The sequence below is a fragment of the Periplaneta americana genome, chromosome 1 (assembly GCF_040183065.1).
Source record: "Periplaneta americana isolate PAMFEO1 chromosome 1, P.americana_PAMFEO1_priV1, whole genome shotgun sequence".
Taxonomy (NCBI): domain Eukaryota; kingdom Metazoa; phylum Arthropoda; class Insecta; order Blattodea; family Blattidae; genus Periplaneta; species Periplaneta americana.
The window spans coordinates 91,899,914-91,922,388 of record NC_091117.1 but is presented as its reverse complement, the minus strand read 5'-3'; the positions used below and the strand labels follow the sequence as shown (position 1 = coordinate 91,922,388).

The window sequence follows — 22,475 nt, the reverse complement described above, 5'->3', positions numbered from 1 at the left end:
GCCTCAAAATAAATGGAAGCAAATCTCAGGCTATAGTCTTTACCAAACGCTTTCCACATCGAACTGACTCTCTTTCCATTCAAGAACAAGATATATCATTTGTCACAACAACGAAGTACCTTGGAGTATTTTTGGATAAACGACTTACATACCGACAACACATCACTTCCGTCCGCGACAGAGCCTTCCAGAGATTCATGGCGCTTTACCCGGTGTTCAAGACCTCCAATTCACTCAAGACCAAGACTCTACTATATACTACTCTACTCCGTTCATGCATGTTGTACTGTTGCGAGATATGGTCCCAAGCACATCCGCGTCACCTTCAACGCCTAGATCAGACGTCTCAATAGGGCCTTCTCAGAGCACTTCCTCCTCTTTCTCTTTTTCAATGTAAGAGTGGAACAAGATGCAGGAGAAGTTCGTGTATCTCCGGATGACGTCATTGACCGCGACGTTTGAATAGACATCTGCAACCGCTACGATGTAACAGTCAGTCATTGTGTCCATGCCCGAGGAAAGAATGTTCTTATTACCGCAAATGTATGAAGAAATAAAAGCTTTCATAGGGAAAGCGAAATTGTGGGAGACGCAAGTTTCAGTGGGTAAATGTTACCACTTTATTAATCTAAAATTGTTACCTGATTTGAATCAAGACCAGTGTAACAAATATAATGAAATACTGAAGGACTTGAGAAAAGAATTTCAGATCAGATTTAAGATTTGAATAGTTCTAATTTAAAGTAATTGCTTGTGAATTTCTAAGGTGTTTAGGTTATTTTTAATTATTGAAAACATTACGAAATATATTATTTAACTATTATTGTAATTAATATATTAATATTAGCGTAACGTAAGAATACTTACTTTAACAACCAACAAGTTTTTAATGTAATTTTATTATTATTATTTAATTGAATTTTATTTTATTAAATATAGTATAAACTTAAAAAAAGAGCGATACCAAAAACCTTTATTAGAAATGAAATATTGTTATTGTTTGGTCAACTGTTCGAAGACAGGTCTGAACCTCACAAGTGATACCAACAAGGCACCACTTATGAGTCAACTAGGCCAGGAGATAATGGAGTTAGGTGGCCAGTTCCTGGTGCTTAAATAATTACGTAACATGTATGGTTCTTCATGCTTCAGATGTCTTCTTTTTACTCATAGATAGTATATAATTAGAAAATAAATGTATTATTATTGTTATTATTATTATTATTATTATTATTATTATTATTGTTATTATTATTATTACTGCAAACTACTTAAGAAATTCCTTCCGAAAACAACCGTCTATAGTGACAGTACAACTCAAAAGTGCAGCTTTGTGGCATTTCTCCCGCGACAGTTACAACTTAGCTCGCTCATGCGTGTGACATTAATCAGCGATCGGCTATCTTCGGGTACTGCGCTTATCTCTTCAGCTGACTATGTTATTTATACTTGCTCTCTATAACAACTTTCATGCGTTGGCCTTGAGACGCCTGGCCTAGATGGACTCCAAAGGGCAATCTGCAGAACAATAACAGGAACGGATTATCGGATTCGCAACACCCATCTATTCGAAATACTAGGTATAATGAAATTCACAGAGTATATCAAGCTGATCCGCCAAAAATTTCATATCCTCACTACTTACTCATTCCAATCCATTGTTGAATACTCAAATCATCTAGCTCAATAGCAATTTCCATCCCTAATGATTTTCTCAAACACATTCCTTACACCTCAATATCAAACCAACACTGTCCATCTGACTTGTCTGCTGCTAGTAGACATTAGTTAAACAACAAATTATCCAACTAACTACATGCCACCCTTCAGATTCATTATAAGGCAAGGGTCCTAAGTAAAGGACCTGGTACTTAATCGCACACTGCTCATTTATGAAAAAAAAACTGTAATAGGAGAATGGGGCTCTTAAGCCAGATTAGGTGTAATCTGTCAAGAAGCTTCTCGCAGCCACGAGCGGAGCGTCACATGCACAAAAATGGTGGGAATTTCAAATGACTTGTCTGCGCCTCCCCGTTATATTCATATTTACATCAATGTTTGAAATGTAACCATTTCTATTAGGCTACAATTGTTCACCTTTTTCTACATTTTGTAAAAAAAAAAAAAAAAAAAAAAAAAAAAAAAAAAAAAAAAAAAAAAAAAACTTGAGCCAATATCAGCAGCGTTTTCAGAGCGTGATATCGCAGAAAGTAGAGTAGGAAATGGGCTGTGAAATTTGAAATGATTTAGACTTGGCCAACCAAATCTGTTGCTTTCGAATGCATCCGATTGATTTATTAGTAATATTTTATTTTATACATAAACATTCAAAGATCATTTTTACAATTATTAACTGTTTGCTGTTTCCGGTAACATATGATTTATAATGATGTACATGACTAGGAAAATCTACCAATATATCAAATTAGTTTTATATGATAGCATTACTATACAGGGTGATTCCTTTACGGAGCTTATTTCCAAAGACATTTTGAGCAAAAAATGTCATATAAACATAGTTCCTATTCTCAATATTTTCAGAGTTACACTAATTTAAAGTTGTTTGTAAAATACGTTTTTTCTTTAGTTTGAAGGTAAAAGAATAATACAAATAGAGAATGAACCATTCCGAAGTATCATTTCTTTAATTTCCAAGTATTATGAAGCTAAAAATGTGCTGTGAACTCCTTAGTTGCTTCGAATAGACACCTTTTTCTATTTTTAACTAGAAAATTACATTATTCTTACGCACGTATCATAACAATTATTACAAATCACACTACTTCCACCGACATAATTATTTGTAGTTCAATTTTGCATCCTGATTTACAGTCTTGGAGAGTTTACAATACATTTAAAAAATGTCGCTGTCCTCTTGAGCATAGGCTACTTGGCCGCACGCTTGTGAACGGCACTCGTCGCTCTACGTAACTGCATACGGCTATCTTTGATTTCCGCCTCGCTCTCGCTGGCTGCTGACTGCACGCTGACCAAGATCACGCGTTCACAGCAATGCGTTCCAATAACGAAACGTAACTCTGTAAATATTGAGAATAGGATCCATGTTTATATGATATTTTTTTGCTCAGAATGTCTTGCAAATAAGCTCCGTAAAGGTCGGTAAATCCTTGTGAATCACTCTGTATATTGTAGATGAAAACTCATCTTTCACTATATTCCGGTATTTTGAAGAAACATTTTGTGAGGTGACTACTCCTATTTCCGCAATCGAGATACTCGCATTTAATACGTGTAGCCATTGCAAAGTAACAGACATAAACAAGAATTCTGTAACAAAAATTAAAAAAAAAAAAAATGAAAACGTTTTTCTTATGTATTTCCAGAACTAACAATTTAAACAAAGAGCACGTATGTTAATTCTCCATTTCCAGGAGTCTAAATTCAGTAGTGGAATGTTGGTAAGAAACGACGTTAGCGCTATCAGTGGAGGCTCCTTAGAGTTAAAAGCGATTAACAGGAAAAAGATTGGATTGAACCCCTTTCTCCTAATATAGCCCTCTTGGAACAAGGTCACTCCTTTAATTTCAGTGGTGTAACGTAACGCAAATCGACAATATGTAACAAGATTCTAAATGTAGTAGGATCTTCATCGGATTATTGAGACAATTAAAAGAGTACGATTTCAAGCAGGTGGCTAAGTTGTAAAAATATTTTCAAGTGTTCGCAACACTATTTTCTGCGAGTTAACACGATGTTCAAAATGAACTAATGTTAGAAGTACTTTATTTAAAGGATCAATTATTCCAAAACAGACTTAGTCTATTCTACTTTTATTAACACTTCCACAGAGAATTGTTTTCCAGACTGCACAGACATGTTGCAAAAATACTGTTTACATTATTTTGGCTCTACTTATTTGCGTGAGGCACTATCTCAGAGATGAAAATGGATAAACCGCGACAAAGCATATTGTTGGATAAAAACTTAAAATCAGTCTTTCGAACAATAATGTAAAGAACATGACACCAAATATTGAAATATTTATTCAGAACAAGAGAGCACAAAAATCACTTCAAATGCACTAAGTGAAGCAATAACTGTAAATTTATTTAAATTAAACTATTATTATTATTATTATTATTATTATTATTATTATTATTATTATCCGGCCCTCAGTAATACGGCCTCTAAATTATCCGGCCTTCTTCTAGTGTACGGTGGAGTCCCTCCGTTGGAATCTTGTTAAGGAAACTTCTAATTTGGAAAGCTAGCTGACTCCTCCCACTACTGGAACACCACTCAATACGGATTAGTAAGAGTCTACCGATGATTATTATTATTGTTATTATTATTATTATTATTATTTTGTTTCAAATCTTAGAATAGTTGAACTATTGAAGAAAATGTAAATATGTGTTAGTACTAAATGTATTTCAAGGGTACAATCCGAATTTGCACACTATACAATAGCTCCATGCTGGTTATTCTATTGTATAATAATAATCAGGTCTGGGCACTAATAACTCAATCGAGTCACTATAGACTACTCCTTAACTCCACCTTCCCTGGCTGAGAAGTAATTAATGTTTCGGCTCGATACGAGTAGATTTGTGCATTGCTCAGTGACGGATTGTATAAGGCAGGCGTCATAGCTTTTACGAACTTTCGGTTCTCGCTGGTCGCCTGAAATCCACCACTGATGCACAGTGCTTTACTGTTTGTTTGTTTGTTTGTTTATAAGACGGTGTATGCGAAAAGAACATGGGCAGAGGTTTCTGAGTTCCCTTTTACTTCCTCGTTGTGCCCAGAGCTAGTATAATTATTGTAATTTTTAGTAGGCCTATTTCAAACGTTAAAAAATACGTGTGTAGAATAAGTTTTGTTAAAAGTACACATGTGTACATAGAAAATGCAAGTTTTTATTTTGACATCAACTACGCAATTGAGTTGTGGATCTTTCCCGTATTCCTAGCACGTCACTGTCCCTTTAACACTGATAGGGCGAACTTCACCTGTCACTTCTTGCCCACAAGAACGCCAAAATACTAATCGCTATCATTAATTCTATCGACGGTGACGCTAGTTAAGTGCGCAGTTGATAGAATATCGTTAAATAACCGATTAAAAAGTGTTTTCATGCTCTGCCAAGCCTACCATGTATTCTTCTTGCAGCTTGATCTACCACTCGAATGCTTAGATAAGGTCATGTAGACTTAATCATCGAAGATAATCAAGAAAAGAACAAAGTGGTTGTGCAAAGAACGACGCTTTGAAGTGTTCCGTGATAGTCTATGATCAAGGATTCATAGGTGTGATGTTCAGTCAGTTAGTGTAATCAATGCCCGACCAAAAGTTAAAAGAGAATAGGTTCGTGTGCACAAACATGGCAGACTGGCCAAAGAAACAGACTGTAGGTTATAAGTAAGGACCGGACAGTATTCTGTCCCAGGGCGTACGAAGATAAGGTTAGTTGTCCATAGAGTATATTGGTGTGACGTCATTATTTGGCACGTGGCACGGGCACTGTCAGGAAACACTTGCTTCTTGCTGCAGTTGGAGTTCTATTCACGATTCAAACCTAGACCTTGAAGACCGTTAAAAATTCATTATACTGATAAAGACTGATATTATGATTACCTTTCCTACAATTTAAATTATTCTTTCATTCAATTATTTCATTTATTTTTACTGGTACTGGCAGAGTTAAGGGGACACTCTGGTACTATAATGGACAAAATGATTATTTTTTTGGGATTTTTTTTTTCTTAAGAAATAGTATCCTTGATATGTCTAAAGTATAGTGTAAAAATATTTTTTCCTAAATCCTTCTGGAAAGTAGTAAAATTTATGTTTATTTGGAACCTTGCAGTGATTCACAATGGGTAAAGTGGAAAGTGGAAAAATAATGAAGAAAAAAAAGAGCTAAACTTTTAGCTGAACGAAGATGGAATATTGTAGCAGTAAATAATAATCAACAACAAGATATTAGTAGTTGTCCTGTAGGTGAGAGTCCCACATGTTATCTCCAGCCTGCTAGTGAAACTGCTCAAGACTACATTATTATTAATACCGATGTTTTGAAAAGCTTGTTTTCAGAACTAGTATGTAGTGAATGTAATGAAAAGTCAGTAATTGTGAATTTGAGAGAATTTCATGTCTTTCCACAAAGATTGTTGTGAAATGTGGGGCATGTGAGTGTGTTTTGTGTCAAACTTTCTCATATAAAAGCATGAACATTACATCTGAAAAGAAAACAAAAACTGCGTTTGATATCAATAAAAGAATGGTTTCAACATTTTTTAAATTTGGAAGAGGACATGCAGCTATGGAAATATTTTCGGTGGGGTTGGGTATGAATACAATGAGCAGTGCAACATACTTCAGTCTGCAGCAAGGTATTCAGAAGGAGAACAAGATTTTTGTGGATAAAATAATGACAGAGGCAAGACAAAAGGTGAGAGAAGCTCATATTAGTGAAAATCATAATATAAATTCTGATATACTGAACATTGCAGTGAGCTATGATGGAACATGGGCAAAACGTGGATTCACAAGCAGCTTTGGAGTGGGATGTGTCATTGACATACTAACTGGTTTGGTCATTGACTATGAGGTTTTGTCAAAGTACTGCCATGCTTGTGCCATTAGTGAGAAGCAAATAGGAAAAGAAAGCCCAGAATTTTATTTCTGGCATGAAGGTCACAAAATAAACTGTGCGAAAAATTATGATGGATCCTCTCCAGGAATGGAAGTCGAAGCTGCAAGCAGGTTATGGAAGCGTTCAGAATCTAATGGCTTCAGATATACTACAGTCCTTTCCGATGGTGATTCCAAAACATACGTCCATCTCCAAAATATTGAAGTTTATGGCAATGAATTTCCGATTACTAAGGAAGAATGCGTAAACCACATTGCTAAAAGATTAGGCACAGGCTTCGAAATTTAGTGAAAGAGTGGAAAGGAAAAAAAAAATTACTCTTGGGGGTAAAGCACATGGAAGTTTGAAGGAAACCACTATAGTAAAACTAACACATTACTATAGAGCAGCTATAGTAAAAAATGCTCAAGATGTGGACAAGATGAAAAATGCCATTCTTGCAACACTGGATCATTGTTGTAGCACAGATGATAAACCTTTGCACTCAAGATGTCCAGTAGGTGAGGACTCGTGGTGCTTTTATAATAGAGCCTTAGCTAAATCTGAAAAGCCCAAGAGCCACAAAACTGAAATACACACACCCATAAATGTCACTGTATTAGAGAAACTGATACCTTTGTATAAGAGACTGTCTTCTAGCGAAATTTTAGAAATATGTACCAGAGCTAAGACTCAAAATGCAAACGAAAGCCTTCACAATGTAATTTGGAATATTTGCCCGAAGGCTGTAGCAGAAGCAATCTCTCTTGTCAACCAAGGTCAATATCTAACAGAATTGGCAAAGAAATCCAAAATATCACCAGTGACCTGCAGAATTAGCAAACGCAGAGATCAACGTCGTATCAAGCAGAGAGTTCGACGCAGCTTAGAGGTCGAAATTAAAAGAAGACATACAACAAGATCATTAGAGAAGATGCCAAAAAGGAGGAAGGTGTATTGTATGGTGCAGGAGAATTCTAACAGGCGAGTGAAAAGTAAATTGTCTACCAAAACTTTACTTGGATTTTTCTCCATATTGCAAATTTTTCACTTCTGGGTATACTTTTTTTGCATTAAATGTTGATGGATCGGATTCAAATTTTTACCATATGTACAACTTTACTTGATAAACAAAACTGTGCATGGATTTTTTCATTACTATTATACAAAGGACTTTATGATTTTTTTTCCTTTGAAATTATAAGCAAAATTTTACTAGAATTCCTTTTTAGATAAAAAAATTCATAACTCAAGAAAATATTATTATTTTATAAACCAAATGCACAGTTTTATTGAATAGTAGTATAATTATTACCATACAAAATTTCAGCCCTCAATCTCAATTATTACTATGAAAAAGTGCACCCTTTATTGATATCAAATATTAGACAAAAAAAAAGTAATTATTTTTTAAATTTAAAACTACTTTACCTAGGACTTTCAAACTTATACCATCATTATGTAATAATTAATGGGATTTACCTTCAAATTTTAATAAAATTTGGTTCATTAGGTAAAAAGTTTCATTCAGTACCTAAGTGCCCCCTTAAGGCGATAAGTCCTTCTCTTCCACTCAACCACTTTAAAAATACATACTGTAACAAATATTAATAACATCAATACAGAAAACAATGTAGTAGTAGCAGTAGCAGCAGTAGTAACAACAATGATAATAGTAAGAGTAAGATGTAGATGAGTTTAGGTTACATGTAATTCTAAGACTTAAACAAGTACAACTTAGTGTCAAATTAGACAATTTGGATCGAAGGAATGATTAAAATAATGAAGGAAAATTGATGTATCACATGTAAATGTTCTACAAAAGCAATACTTGAGGAAAGATCATATTCTAGAGACGGAAAGCAGTCTTTCTAACAATCGGCTTTTGGAAGTAGTCAATGTCTGACAGCCCTTTATACCATGTACACTAAAATACGCTATTTTTACTACTCGTATTTACTCTGTCATAAAGAATGAAGGCTTACATTGATCAAACATTATTTACGCTATTATAAGTAGGCTATAGTATTACGAAATAAAATACCTCGCATTACAATACACAACACTATACATATATTAGCTTAATAGTGTAAATAGTGTCAGTCCATGTACTTCACTTGCTATATGTACGGTACGTGCGTCGTCCATTTAAAAACTCCAGTAATACTTAATCTGGTAGCCTCCTGGGACAAAGTACGGTCCCTAGTTATGAGTTTCACGAGGTGAAGATACTGAAATGAGAATTATTTATATGCTAAACGAATGCCTAAGTATTTTGACTCAAGAGTACTGGGATCGAAGCTACCAGAAAGAGTAACAGAGCGTATAAACTAATAAGCAGGCAAAATTACATCATTTCTCATACAATTTGGTAGAGGGATGGCACAACTGTAGGCCTATATTTCTTACAGTTTTGTTTAAAAGATAACATTTGAAATTTACGCTTGTATTGTGCGTTATTCACTTTTACTTGTCTTTCATTCTTATGAAGTTTCCTGTAGTTTCCGTTCAACACAGATACAGTACCTGTCTTATGGTTTCCCATGTTATACTTCTTTCTGGGTCGTATTCTTTCATAGGACATTTGAAGACGTGAGACAGCGGTCTCGATTACCTGGTGTGGCATTTTCTACTTCATCTCTAGAATTTGTAAAGGAAACCTAGGGTGATGTCCTTATTTTGTGAAGAATTAAAGAAAGTTGATTACACTTGAAGAGTCCACTGCAATGATGGATGTCACTTTCTTGTCGAAAATGAACCAAGACTGTCAATGCATAGCTTAAGACATGTAGAATGTACATAGAGAGTTATATGGCATTAATACTGATAGTCATTGTCCAATAATGATAGGAAAATCTCAGTTAAACTTTGAGCGCTAAGCATTTCAAACTTTCAATTGCGTCTCCTGCAAAATGTGTTCCAAATGACATCCATCATTCTTGCAGTGGACTCTTCACTTATGCTCAAAATATGAAATCGGAACATCATGCCAGAAGGGCGTACCAACAAAACTGAGAGTTTACATTAGAGCCATAAAATGATGAAATCATTTTTTCTTTCCTTGTCTACATAACAATGTACTTTCTTTGATTCTTTCTTATGTCCATTGTAATTCTCAGACGATTGTTTTCAAACATAAATTGGTTCCATTAAAATATTTTAATAATTCAACATCTGTTGATACGCCCTTCTGGTATGATGCCCTCGAAATGTTGAAGCCATAGGATTTACAGGAGGAAAGGGGAAATTGTGTATTATATTGAAATAAATTGGTTTCAGCCACAAGAAATGCCAGAATAAAAGAAAAATTATTCTCGGAAGAGCAGATATATTGGCCTTTTTAGATATTTATTCATTCATTCATTCATTTACTTATTCATTGTGTTCTGCCCAAAAGCAGGACTTTCACTGCAAACCCAGCATTCTCCTATTTTCTGTCTTCCTCTTAGTCTCCGCATATAATCCATATATCTTAATGTCGTCTATTAATTGATATTTTCTTCTACCTCCAACTCTTCTCCCGTTCACCATTCCTTCCAGGGCATCCTTCAGTAGGCAGTTTCTTCTCAGTCAGTGACCCATCCAATTCCTTTTTCGCTTCCTGATCAGTTTCAGCATTATTCTTTCTTCACTCACTCTTTTGAACAAAACTTCGTTTCTTATTCTGTCTGTTCATTTCACACGTTCCATTCTTCCATATTTAAGGGAAATTTAACTGAAGCGCAATGAAGGATGCACGATATTTTGCGTGTCTGAAACCTTGGTAAATGTTGGAATCACATTCTAAAAGTAGTGGCAAAATGACGACACGCATGGAGTTACTATCCAAATTTCACGAGAGGATCCCTGCAAGGGGAGCGTGGTCATTGCGGGGTAAGAGGAGAGAGTAAGCCAGTAACTCAGCGTTCTTAAAGGGGCAGGTGAATGGGAGTGGTGTCATTGGCCGGCTGGTACAAACAAGGCTCAGTCAATGGCCGTCCGGTTCCATGTCTGGAATAGGTTATAAGAGTGAGGGAAAAACGCTCATTCCTTGCTCGGATCTTCTCGTGAAATGCGGACAGTACAGTGTCCATCAGCAACATGTGTACTTTCGACCATACAGGATCTTCATGTAAGGAAGATAGAACTGATGAAAATTAATGAATAGGCCTACTTACACAAATCTAGCAATAGAACTCAGGAATATTTGAAAATTAAAGTAAAAAATTGAGCTGGTTTACTCGTAATTTCAGCAGAAGACGTTGTAACAAAACCTCTTACCACACACAAACACACACACATTAAACACACAAACACAAAAACACAAACACACACAAAAACAATAACACAAAAAAAATCACACACTTGTTGAAGGCTTAATCATTACCATGCAGATAGCCAAAATCGCTCATATAATTATGTCAAATAGCACGGGATTTGTTTCTCGCGACAGCAGATGAATTCCTTCTCGGTTCTAGGTAGCCAGTAAATTTTTCCTTTTGAGAAGATTAACTCCATATGTAGATGAAATTATTGGGGATCATCAGTGTGGTTTTAGGCGTAATAGATCGACTGCCGATCAGATTTCTTGTATTCGACAGATATTGCAGAAAAAAATGGGAGTATAAGGGTACAGTACATAGTTATTCATAGATTTAAAAAAGGCGTATGACTCGGTTAAGAGAAAAGTTTTATATAATATTCTTATTGAATTTGGTATTCCCAAGAAACTACAGTAGTTGGATTAATTAAAATGTGTCTTAGTGAAACTTACAGCAGAGTCCGTATAGGCCAGTTTCTATCTCATGCTTTTCCAATTCACTGCGGGCTAAAGCAGGGAGATGCACTATCACCTTTACTTTTTAACTTCGCTCTAGAATATGCCATTAGGAAAGTTCAGGATAACAGACAGGGTTTGGAATTGAACGGGTTACATCACCTTCTTGTCTATGCGGATGACGTGAATATGTTAGAAGAAAATCCACAAACGATTAGGGAAAACGAGGAAATTCTACTTGAAGCAAGTAAAGCGATAGGGTTGGAAGTAAATCCCGAAAAGATTAAGTATATGATTATGTCTCGTGACCAGAATATTGTACGAAATGGAACTATAAAAATTGGAGATTTATCCTTCGAAGAGGTGGAAAAAATCAAATATCTTGGAGCAACAGTAACAGATATAAATGATACTCGGGAGGAAATTAAACGCAGAATAAATATGGGAAATGCGTGATATTATTCGGTTGAGAAGCTTTTGTCATCTAGTCTGCTGTCAAAAAATCTGAAAGTTAGAATTTATAAAACAGTTATATTACCGGTTGTTCTGTATGGGTGTGAAACTTGTACTCTCACTTTGAGAGAGGAATAGAGATTAAGGGTGTTTGAGAATAAGGTTCTTAGGAAAATATTTGGGGCTAAGAGGGATGAAGTTACAGAAGTGCAGAGCTGCACGCATTATATTCTTCACCTAACATAATTAGGAACATTAAATCCAGACGTTTGAGATGGGCAGGACATGTAGCACGTATGGGCGAATCCAGAAATGCATATAGAGTGTTAGTTGGGAGGCCGGAGGGAAAAAGACCTTTGGGGAAGCCGAGATGTAGATGGGAAGATAATATTAAAATGGATTTGAGGGAGGTGGGATATGATGGTAGAGACTGGATTAATCTTGCTCAGGATAGGGACCAATGGCGGGCTTATTTGAGGGCGGCAATGAACCTCCGGGTTCCTTAAAAGCCAGTAAGTAAGTAAGTAAGTAAGTAAGTAAGTAAGTAAGTAAGTAAGTAAGTAAGTAAGTAAGTAAGTAAATAAGTAAGTAAATTTTTCTTTTATTATTAGATTCTCTAAAAATGTTTGATTGTGCTTCGGCCAATTCATATGGATGTAATCGTCGCAGTTTAGACACAATTCCAAATTGGTGGAGGTGGCGACAGACTGTGGATTTGTAAATACCAAGACTTGCTGTACTGGCGAGTGGCTGCTCGTACAGTTTGGTGATTATAACCTAATTCTCTAGAATAGGTGGTCTGTTTTCAAGGTTTAGACCTCCATCATTGCATAGCTTAAACCAGTTATATTCCATCCTACCACTGACCACTCCCGTCATCTCTCTCTCTCTCTCTCTCATGTGCGGAGAAGGGTTTGAAATCTTGCACTGCAGCCTGAGACTTACATTTTCCAATTCTGTGAATGGTTGAGTAGCCGAAAGGCCATGCTCTTGTACAAGTATAGCACGCCGCACCGTGAACTGAACCCGGGCTATGATATGGATGATGATATGGAATTAATGATGACGAAATGAGTCCCAGGTCCAATGCCGAAAGTTACCCAGCAATTCTACTTGAATTGGTTGAGGGAAAACCCCGGAAAAAATTCCAACCAGGTAACTTGTCCCAACCAGAATTTGAATCCGGGCCCTCTTGTTTCACGATCAGAAGCGCTAACCGTTACTCCACAGCGGTGGACTCCCTTCACCTTCTACTTTACATATCTATTCAGTTACTGATTTTGCACTCCTGCCTTTTTTTTTTTTTCGAAAACAAAGACAGGAACACTTGAACTACGATTGTGTTGGGCATTTACACAGAGAATCCGAAAATAATAGATACTATATATAGCAAACTGACATACAGTTAAATGCTTTTTATGAAATCTGTTTCAAAACAATACCAACAGCAGATGTAGACAAATTATCCGCTGCCTAGCATCTCAAAGACAAATGAGTATAACTCCTGATCACATATACAAGGGGGAAGTGAAATAACCCTGCATATTTTCAAAACGAATAGCTCATATTACATGTAACAAAAAAGTGTAGTACAGTAGTGGAAAGTCACGTTTTTTTTTTTTTCAGAAAATAATGTTCCCCCCCCCCTCCCAAATGTTTAACACCCTCTTATTCGGTAACTATTGCGAGTAGGATCGTGTTTTTTGTCCAAATCGATAGAAAGTCTAATAAAGAATCATTTACCCTAAAAACTACTAATTTGAAGCCACTGACCAATCCGACCACCTTGCAACTTTGCAGCCAGAAAGGGAGATGGGAGGTAGTTCACTAAGGCAGACAGACCTGAATTCGTTGATCTCTTATATCTACAGTATGAGGAGAAAAATGAATGTATTAGCGGCGATGTTGCCAGAGTGCTGAAACTTCCAACTTAATTTTCTAATTAACCGTGCATTTAATGACAAAACGTAATATAGGCTTTATATTCATTTAAGTGTACCCTATCTTCCCTTTCAATCTGCACTCTGTATATCTGATTGATCGTTATAAAATGGCAACATACAAAAGAAAACGATCGCTAGGATCTCCACTATCCAAAATGAACTTTTGGTAACGATCGCTAGATGGAAGTATAGCTCCAAGCTAATACCACAGTCTAGTATATACAGTTACGAAGCTTGAGTTATTGAGGGTATTAGGAACAATACTGTGCCGGTACTATTTCATATTGTATGTGATGAGGCGATAGTAGCGATTCTAGTGGTTAGCAACTATCTATGGATGCATATTTCCTACCTATTGAGCTTCGTGACTGTATGCACTAGACTGTGCTAATACTCCATCCAGTTCCATCAAGATATAACGTGACTTTTCGTAGTCGCTAGTTGAAGCATACAGAAATTGATACGAGTTGTTCTCCTGAAAGTGCATTAGGCTGATCAATCTTTATGTGATCAGAGGTATAACTTTTATAGGGGAAGGGGAACTTATGAGACGGCTTAGTATTCATTTATAACAACAACAATAGAGGTCAAAGACGACATATTGAGCCTTACTGAACACATGACCAGAAAATTAAAGTATAATAAGCTTACGATCCTTACAACAAATTAATGTGGAAGGACTAAATGGCTCAATCTTTTGGAAGGTAATGGTGATGCTGTGGCAATGACATTATGTTATGGAACATGGCTAATTACAGCTAATTAAATAATTTACCAACGCGTGCCAATAGGTAATTTGTATGAGGTTTAGAACCATTGACTGCATTGCAATAGTAACTATTAAAACCCCTCTGTCTAGCTCGTGTGACGTACAAGGCAAGTTCTAATTACGAGGACGTCATTGGGGCGGGAGTCTATGTATCTCCTGCAATTAATCTTGGCATTGTGAAGCTATAGAGGCCGATCAGCACCGTAATACACCTATCAATCAGGCAAACTAATGCAGTCTACAGCAAGGCAAGAGCGTCTCTGGCATGGACGTGAAATGCAAAGGTATAACAATAGACTTCAGTAGCCACACTCGCAAAGCCATGGTGGTGAAAGTGCTCCTGCAACAGGTGGACCCGCGTCGGAGACTAATGGGCGCTGAACAAATTGTGTTGGGTCAGGCTACACCAAAATCTACAGAACTGCGCTACGACTGATAGACTGGAGGCACAAATTACAACTATACCCAAAGGCAACGCTTGATCGCAACAAAAGGAAGAGCGACAGATCACAAGATCCTACTTATAATCTTGTTAAGTAGTGACGGCATATTTAAAACCGGGGCCTATTTCATCATTAAACTTTGCATTCACAACATTTAACTTTTAGCCTTTTGAACATTTTTTTCTGTTCCTCCACAAATTAGAGACTTCTTTGCATTTTTCATTTAATTCTGCAAAGTCTTTGCTTACCAGTAGTCGTTGTAACTTAATGTTGTTGAGGCTCCATTTCATAGCAAATGAAAAGATATTAATTGTAAATTGTTCTTTAGATGAAAGCGACAAACGTTTTCTTGTTTTTGGTTCTTTCAAGAACATAATTTGCTTGAGTTGACGTAATATGGAAACTTTCATACAAATTAGATAAATTTCGGTTACGGAAATTTATCCTGTTTTAAATAGTTTTTTTTCGTCACTCATATCACTTAATAGTAAATTTTCTCTTCTTATCATATTTATTCTCTAAATTATTTTGAAGCCAAAGCAAAAATTTACTGAATAATTATAATGTATTTAATCCTAATGGCAAAGGGTCTTGGTTCTTTGCAAAAATCGCATTCACTTTTCAGCTATGACTTTGCAGTTTTCAAAATTATTCTAATAATGGAACAGAAATAATAATTTCATAAATAATGCACAGGTTGGTAGTACTACAGATTGAGTGAAGCAACAACAGTGAAAATTATGTCAGTTGCAATTGAAAACTTGATGAAGAAGCACGTGTTTTGTTTCATCCAAAGCATATTCTATGTTTAAATAACGAGAGTTAGAAATGGAGCCTGCACGTGTCTCGGGAACTGTTACTGTTGAAGATCAAAGGTTGTACGTTAAGATCGAAACTTTACGTGGCAAAAAACTCCTCAGAAATCCACAGTGCTTTATTGTGATGAGTTCACAGTGGACCGTAGCACAGTTTTTCGTTGGGCTCATAGCTCTCGTGGTGGTCGTATAAGCACAGACTATGATCCAAGACCAGGAAGGCCAAAATCATCAACAGATGAAAGAAGTGTGAAACTTGTGGCAGATGCTCTTGAAGAAGATCGTCGTGTGACATGTGGGAAACTTTCTGAAACCACGGGAATTCCATCAATGTCGGTATTCCGCATTCTGACAAACGATTTAAAGAAGAGAAAAAATTCTGCGCGATGAGTCCCTCACTGCTTGCCTGGTGAACAAAAGCAGGAACGTCTGGACATTACAACCTTACTGAAACAAAGATTCGACGTTGAAGGTCAAGCAGTCTTGCTTCGAATTGTCGCTATTGATGAAACTTGGGTTAGAGATTTTGAGTCGGAGTTGAAATCACAGTCCAAACGAGTGGAGATGTTCAGTTTCCTCACGACCAAAAAAAATTTCGACGACCTCAACAAAGGTGTAGCAAATAATGATCTTTGCTTATGATCACCAAGGAATCATCATGACAGATGGAGTCTCATGTGTCACAGCAATGTATTATCGTAACTTCATGCAAAATCTGCGCATAAAAATGCCCAAAGCCGACCTCAGTTGCTCGAGACTGGGCCACTGATTCTTCATGACAATGCTCGCCCGCACATCGGGAATGTTATAACCCAAAACTGCGCATATACAGATGGGAAGTGTTATCTCATGTTCCTACAGTCCGTCATGAGTTTACCAGACTTCCACTTGTTCTCACAGTTGAAAGAACCTATGCGTGGAGGTCATTTTGCTTCTCTGAAAGAACTTTCTGCCACCGTTACCCGAACCATTCGACAGAAGAACAGAAGTGGTGTCTTTGATGGTATATTAAAATTTCTCACATTTTGGGATTCAATCACTGAGAAGCAAGGAGGCTATATTGAAGAATTGTAAAGAGATACTAAAAAAATAACAACGTGTAAGTAAAATAAAAAAAAAAGTGCATTATTTATGAATTGACCCTCGTATATTTGAAAAGTGTTCTCTACTTTTTCTTTTCACTTTTAATTTTGCTGACCAGCAAAGAAAGGTGATAGTGGAACAGAAACTGCAATGGAGAGTCCAAATTGCGAGTGAAAAGATTAAAAGTTCATTGGTGGAATAGGTCCCTGGTTAACTGGTGTCATTGGTAAAATTAAACACTTTAATTAAATAAAGCAAATTACAAAAATAAATATTATGATTATGATAGGTATTATAATCTTTATATCAGTATTGAAACTAAAGTACCTTTTGTGATTGCAAAACAATACCATAACAAGTGGGTACATGTTGCAATGCCAATATAATAATAATAATAATAATAATAATAATAATAATAATAATAATAATAATAATGATTTATTTAACCTGGCAGAGTTAAGGCCATACGGCCTTCTCTAACACTCAACCAGGAGTAAAACTGCGTTACAAAAAACACTACAAATTTACAAAGTACACTACAATTTTACACACAAAACTGAATAAGATAATAATAATAAAATGTAAAGAACAAGTAAGCAGAAATCAGACATAATATATAACATACAGAAAGAAAGAAAAAAAGCATAATAAAATGTGAACAGCAGGTCAAAATATGAGACGTACAAAGTATAAAAAATAAGACAATTATTGATAATAATAATAATAATAATAATAGTAATAATATTATTATTATTATTATTATTATTATTATTATTATGGTTGCCACGATCGCTCTAGTGGACAAAATTTTACTGAAGTCTTGATGGTTTATGTTGGCACAGAATTTTTAGAAAGAGAAGGAAATAGCCTTTCACTTTAATGCATGGTTGTCGTAACCTTTCGGCATATATCTCTAGATGTTGGAGGAGGAAGTAAACCTCTGGTACATGGACGCTGGAAGAAGCAATGTCAGAGTCATTCCTGCCAGCTGATTGTACAGCTTTGTCCCTTTTCCAAAACTGGCTTAAAAATCACAAATACAAGTGAAATTACCTATATTAAAGAAAACATATACTACTCGTATATATACACTTCCGGATTCATTATACTCAGAATAAACGAGGGTGATTAAAAAAGTAAGGTAACAATAGCTCTCAAGGGTGACATATTCCCTCTCGTTCGAATTTTTCATCAGGACCGAAGCAGCAGAACACAGCTTTATCACGCAGCCATTGCATGGCGCATATGTTGCGTCAGACTCTCGCAATATCAGTTGTAAGATGGCTGCGCGCACGGAAACATGGTCAAACGTGGAAATGCGTAGTGTGATCCTGTTTTTGTGTTTGAAAAACACCTCACCAGGAGAAATTCATCGTCAACTTGTTGAGATTACTGTGCAAAACAGAGTGTCCAGTGGGAGGGACTGGACCATCCTCCCTACAGCCCCAACCTGCAACCCAGTGATTTTCATATTTTCGGACCGTTGAAGAAGCACTAGGTGGTAAGCGATTCAACATCGATACGGCCGTTCAGCAAGCCGTCATGACGTGGTTTCAGGACTTTCTTCTGTACCGGCATCGATACCTTGATGTACCGTTGGAATTAGTGTTTGGACGAGCATGGTGACTATGTTGAAAAACAAACCGTATCAGTGCCCTACCACTACATGGGTAGAGCAGTCGGTATAGCGCTGGCCCTCTGTGTTCGAGGTTGCGAGTTCGATCGCAGCCCAGGTCGATGACATTTAAGTGTGCTTAAATGCGACAGGCTCATGTCAGTAGATTTATTGGCATGTAAACGAACTCCTGTCGGACAAAATTCGGTACACCGGCGATGCTGATATAACCTTGGCAGTTGCGACCGTCGTTAAATAAACCATAATTTAAAATTTTCAGTGGCCTATTACTGTGTATTAATATATCTGCCTGTGAAATAAAGTTCATGCAAGTTCTTGTTATCTTACCTTTTAAAGCACCCTCTTATTTCAACTCTAAAACTAAAATAACTCACTATGTGAAGACCATCACTGACAACCACCAGATGACTAGCTGCAGCGGAACCTAGGAAGATGGTATGACAACAGCACTGAGTTCATCTAGAAAATCCCAGGTCGTAATGAGGGTTTTTCATCGTGCTTCAATAGGGATGGAAGCAGGCATTGGTGAGAAAAAATTGCAGTTTATAACCGCCTGTTCTAACATAAACCAACTGGACTTTATATATACTCGTATCTATCAACTAGTAGGTTATTTAACCTCGATGGAAATTGATGACAGCGAGATGATATTTAGCCAGAACTCATGTGATAACATGAATTTTATCCTACAGTTTGAGAAAACCTCGGAAAAAATCGAACTAGGTAATCAGTCCAAGGGGGAATCGAACCCATTTCGGGGCGTAACTCCGAATCAGCTGGGAAACGCGCCTACCGCCTGAGTACACTAGTACCTTATAAAGTTATTACTAGGAATGTGATTTTTAGGCGCTAAAAAGTGAGAAAGTACTTATTTTTTATGTGTTCAATTTTTTTTAAATATTTGCTAAAACATAAACATATTTTATAACAACTTAAAAAGTTTTTCTGTTAATACTAGTTTTTATGAGAAAAAAAGTACAGAGGTACTCACCAATCACAGCTAATCTTAAAATTTAAAATTACGGTTTGTTTAACGACGCTCGCAACTGCCGAGGTTATATGAGCGTCGTCGCACAGTGTGTAATTTCAAGCAGCTAGCCGGCCAAAAATCAATTTTCACACCCTATCTTTAATGCTAAATTCTTATATAGACGTGTTTATAACACTCCAAAGTATACTATCCAAGTGTAGACAGATGCTTACGTCTGTTAGGGGACCCTCACAACAAAGCGAAAGTTGCATGTCTCCGATAAGATCATTTACGCTGCAGAGGCAGGCGTGCAGTTTGTATTTGGATGGTGGAAAGTGGTGAAGTTAGTACAGTATTTTTTCTAATACAGAGTGTGGATATTTTATAAGAAAGTATGTACTTACATATAAGCTAATTTTCGTGACAAAAATTATTATCTTATTGTCTAAAATAAGTGTCTGGATAAACATGTGCAAAGAGTTGAGTTTTACCTTATTATATGACTTCGAGTTGACTTTTAAAAGGTGTAGCCCTCTATCACCTCGATAAAATTTTGTAAGATATTCAATATACTTTTCTGAATACGACGTCGTGGTTTTTTTCTGCAAACAGGTGCATACAGAGTAGCTATTAATTATTTTCAGACACCATGCGCTCCGTAATCCGGAGAGCTGTTTTCCAGATGTGGAACAAGAGCGAGAGAAAAGTGAAATTCTCAAATACAATTCAACATTTTGGTCTCAAAGATTACTCTGAAGACATTTTACAGCCAATAAAAAAATGAATTAAATTTCTGTGCTCGAAAATTCGATTACGGTGGGAAAAATACAGCACAAATGAGAAAAATTTCTTAAAATATAATGCGCTTTGTTTGAACCAAGATGCAAAGTCTGAGAATAAAATATATAATACTTAGCCATCTACTACAAAACAATTCCAATTTGTGTCTGCCAGTACAAGCATTCGAGTACGTTCACGTAAACTTTTCGGAGAACTGAGCGAAAGATCAAAACGGAAAAAAAAAACTAGTCCACTTTTTAAAGAAAGATCGCCAGAAGAAAAGCTTTCTGCTGTCCATATGAGTTTCAGAACTTCTAGGAAAAGGCGGCCAATATTGTAGGAGAGCTTTCACTTTCATCACTTCAACGTGAGAAAAAAACGTGAAAATTGATTTTGCAGGAACGACCAACATTGTCACCTAATAAGGATCTCGCTTCGATTACTGATTTACAGTTGACCTCTAATCAATATAAAGAATTAAGGGAAATGCAAAATCTTGTAACAGTTAATTTAGATTCACCGTTTTATTTATTGCGAAACATTGAAGACAGGATAGGTTCAGGCAGGAAAGGGGACTACCTTGTTGACATGATAAAAGAAAGCAGTCGCAATAAAAATGATGCAAATACCGCAATAATATTTTTCAGGGAGGTTTCCACTTTCTCATATGTTACGGGAATATATGAAAATCTAATAAGTATTTTACACACATAATATCAGAAAACTTTTTCTTGCGGTTTTGCGATACTGATGAAAGGGCACTTGACATGTATGCAAGGTAGATAAGGGAATTATATGTATGCTTGCACAAATAGTATTATATGCCTACAACCCTTACAAACTCTTGGCTCATAGAAGGTCACAGGACACTCTTATACTTACTGGCAAACTATCTGATAAAGCCCAGGAAACTAGGAACAAATACCGTATATTACACTTTTCAGAGAAGTCTTCGCAAGAAAAATATCAAGAAAGACACAAATACCGATCTTTTACTCAAGCTACTTATTTCTTTGGACCCTTACATCACCAGCTTAAAGAAATTAAGAAGAAAAAATCGTGGTCGATTTTAATAGTAATGTTGCAGTTCTCTCCGATCCTCCATTATTCGGTGCTGCCGAAGGAGAGACTGCAGCAAGGATACAGATTCTGATGGGGATGAATCTGACGTCTTAAAAAAGTAAGATATGTAGCAATATTCCTTCGTCTTACGCTTTCAATTTTAAGCTCATTCCATATTATGAACATTAATTTCTTTTTTCACTCAAATCGAATTTTTTTTACAATATTACTAATTTTATTTTCAGTAAAAATAGTTGCTATTTTCATTTTCATTATTAAAAACTTATTCACTTCAATAATTGAAGGTACATACCAAATTTTATGAAAATTGAGCGATTAGTTTTTGAGAAATGATTTTTGGCCGGCTAGATTCGCTAAATTACACACTGTGCGTCGGTGTGTCGGAATTTTGTCCCGCAGGAGTTCATTTACATGCCAGTAAATCTACTGACATGAGCCTGTCACATTTAAGCCATCGACCTGGGCCGGGATCGAACCCGCAACCTCAAGTACAGAAGGCCAGCGCTATACCGACTGCGCTATCCAGGTCGACAGGCTAATCTTCATATGCTTGGAAGTTACAGTGCACTATAAACGTTTTCTCCAAATTCTCCATCAGAAATCTGTGTCGGTTGTCATGGAAGAAAGCCTTATATTAGGAGAAAGACTTTTCCGCGTTACATGAAGTTAGTCTGGCGTATTTAAAGAGAGGAATATCACTAACTGCATAGATTCGTTGAATAATCTAGTAATGGTAATATGATTTGTTGCTGTCATCTCTTTGCATGCCAACAAATATGAACATTAATTTTGCACATTGCAAAGGGAATCTTAGTTGATGTCATCGACAGGAGATCAAAACACGTGTAGGTTATTCCTCTTGTTTCTTTATGCCATAGGCAAGACAAATACATTCAGTATGACTTCATAAAGCTATTATGTGCATTCAGCACTAAAATTAAAACATAACAAAAGTAAACTGTACGTTTAAATATTAACGGATATCCCATATAAAGGCCTATAGTATTTATATACAGTATGTACATATTTAACAAATATTTACTTTATGTTCGGAATTAAAATAAATTAGCGCAAAACCATAAAAAAGGATTAAAATATGAATTTATAAAGAAAATTCAGAAAATATTTATTTTACATAATTTTTTC

At 36.2% G+C, this 22,475-nt stretch overlaps 1 protein-coding gene across 2 annotated transcripts in view; it reads right to left on the bottom strand.

Annotated features, from left to right (window-relative positions):
- Positions 1–22,475, bottom strand: part of Rph (Rabphilin) — a 652,346-nt gene that overhangs the window by 87,025 nt on the left and 542,846 nt on the right. The gene's annotated exons all lie outside the window — the stretch shown is intronic.